A 2,924-nucleotide genomic window follows, 5' to 3' on the forward strand; every position below is an offset into this window, starting at 1 on the left:
GAGTTGTGTTCAAAGGCTAGAATAAAGAGAGCTTTGGGAAAGCATTAGTGTAACAAGGTTAAAGGAATCAATCATGTTCTGTATATCAGTGGTGTGAGGAGTGAAATTATCCTACGAACTCATTATAAAACGTAATAACAATAATTCTCTGTGTGAACAGAGAAATAACCCGCACCCAACCCAACCGTGAAACATGTAATATACTTAGCTTGGCAAGGGTTTGGGGAGTGAACTCATCTAGTTTTAGTATGTGTACCGAATGAGAAAATTGAAATTAATTACTAGGGAATTACGATGCGTATATGTTTAACTATTTATGAATTATAAATTAATTAAGTAAATGAAGTCAATCTTTTGCTACTGGTTTTCACATGATATTATCTTTTATTATTAGTTTATGTGAAATTTACATATATTATGTCTAGTATACGACTGCTCATGATTTCATAATTCATATGATGAACATATACTGCTTGTTATTATTTTATGGTATAGCGATTCGTGGTTGTTTTGAGTGAACTTCAAATTTATAAACATGTTTGATGCATTCTCAACTATTATTTGTCATTTACTTGTGTAATTTATAATTTTAGGGTATAGGATTACGAGTTATAAGGCTAAAGTAATTCTGGATAGTGTACTAAATTATATTAGAATAGGTCTTAAAATTTTAAGTGTAGATACCAGTTAAGTGAATTAAGTAATAACTACCATTGCAAATTAAATCGGCTAAGACATAATATAAAGATAATAAGAAGATGTTTAGACTAAATGAATCAAGGAAAAACATAAGATAATATTAATTTCATTATGAAAAAAAAAATCATTAACTAGAATATAAAGCAAAGCAGATAAAGATCACAGTACATAAATAAAAATAAAATGTTCAAGTGCCGGCCACAAGTGACCGTTAAGAGTACAGTCCATAAAAATATAATAAATAAATAAAAATAGTCTCCTTAAGGAAACTATTGATCGGCAAACAACAATCTCAAAGAAAGCTCTGTGGAAGGGACTTTGATGCGAAACGGCATGGGTTGAGTAACTTTCTCTTCTTCTTTATGTATAGCGGGGATGGGAAAGAGATCTAGGAGCCTTGGAGCCTGTGGAATTACCCATGAAGGATCTCTGGTGGTGCAAAAATAATAGTAGTTAGAGATAAATAAAATAAAATAAAAAAAAAAAAACTAAAAATATAAAACTTTAAAATGGAAAGTGGTTACTGGGTGGTGATCTTAGGGTAAGCTCCGTCGAGGGAGCTCTGGTACGGAATGCAGGAGGCATGGGTGGAGGGATTTGTCGTTCATCTCTTTCGTCGTCGATGATGATCGGAATGGGGAACAGATCCAGCAGCTTCGGTGCCCTCATAACTACCCAATCGGTTTCTCCAAAAAAAAAAAAAAATAAAAAAAATAATAATAAATAAATAATTGTGTCAAAAGAAGGGAGAGAGAGAAAAAAAAAATTAAAAAGACAGGGATGAAGTTAGGGTCTTACCATACATGTATCGCGGCAGCAAAGAAAAGATAGTGCCGGTAGGGTCCAATTCCGCTTGCCAATGTCTTACTCTATTCCCATGGTTGTTAAACCAGCACTGGACATTGTACTCCCCCACTTCTCCGAATGCCCTGAGTCGAGCAGCGATCTCAAAAATCTGAGCTCGACTTGGGTGGGAGACTCCGTAATTGTAAATGTTTGTCATTATCCTGATTTGGTCGTCTGTCGGACGCCACCTTGGGCAAGTCTGTCTCTCCATCTCCATTCCCTTCTCATTTATTTCTCTTCTATAATTTGTCTAAATAAATAAAAAAAAAAAAAAAAACAAACCATAAATAACAAAAAAATACTATGTTCATAGTCTAATGTCTTCTTCCATTCTGTTTCTTTTAAGCTAATTTTGTTCTTTGTATTGGGTCTTTCGAGTCTTATTGTCCAGTTTGTGATCTGTTTCATGGACCTCGCAAAGGTTCCTAAACGGATCTAAGTCCATATTGTCCATGTCCAGTTCATACAAATAAAATCTTCTGTCCATATTGTCCATGTCCAGTTCATACAAATAAAATTCTCTTTTAAGTTTTCTGTTTTTATGGGGTACGTGGCGTTGTTCTACCCGATTGTCTCTGCCATACCTTCAAACGAAGGGAGATTAACGTCTGGTTTCCAGCCTATATACCCCTTAGTTTAAGACAGTGTGTTATTATTTTTAAGTTAATAAAAAGGGAACAAAGAAAAAGAAGAAGAAAGCAAATAAAGGAGGCAGGAAAGGAAGAAGACAAATAATACTGAAAGAAAAAAAAAATGAAAGCAAATGAAAGCTTAAAAGAAAAACTGGAAAGCGTAAGGGAACGAAGAAAACAACATGAAGGCAGAAAGAACAACAAACGGAAAATTTAAAGGGAATAAGGAAAGGGAAACACGGAAAAGTTTAAAGGAAAGAGGGGAAGAAAAGGAGAGAAAGCATAAAGAAGAGCAGAAAAGCTTAAAGAGAAGGAAGGAAAGGAAAAACATCAAAGAAGGAAAGAAAGAAGGAAAAAGGACTTACCCGGAGAAGAAGGGCTTACAGAAGCTCGTCGGAGGACTCGGACGCCTTCGAAGGCACGCGGGGACAGAGGCTCCTCGCAGATCTAGACACTCAAGATAGAGAGAGAAAGGGAGAGCAAGAGAGAGAGTGATCAGACTGAAATGTCGGCCGACACGGAGGAGCGCTCGATTTATAGCCAAAGCTTTCAACTGTAACCACAGTTTCGGTCGTTGCCACCGTCTGTTGTCACAGTACTGGTCATCCTTCTTTCAAAAAAAAAAAAAATTTATAGGTTAGAGTACAAAGTTGGAATTATAGGTTAGAGTACAAAGTTTCAATATACTAAATTTATATTGAAATTATAGGTTAGAGTACAAAGTTGGAAGTTGGTAAATTGAAAAGT

Source organism: Vigna umbellata, chromosome 10, assembly GCF_029865625.1.
Source record: "Vigna umbellata cultivar VRB3 chromosome 10, Vumbellata_1.0, whole genome shotgun sequence".
In the NCBI taxonomy this organism is placed as follows: Eukaryota; Viridiplantae; Streptophyta; class Magnoliopsida; order Fabales; family Fabaceae; genus Vigna; species Vigna umbellata.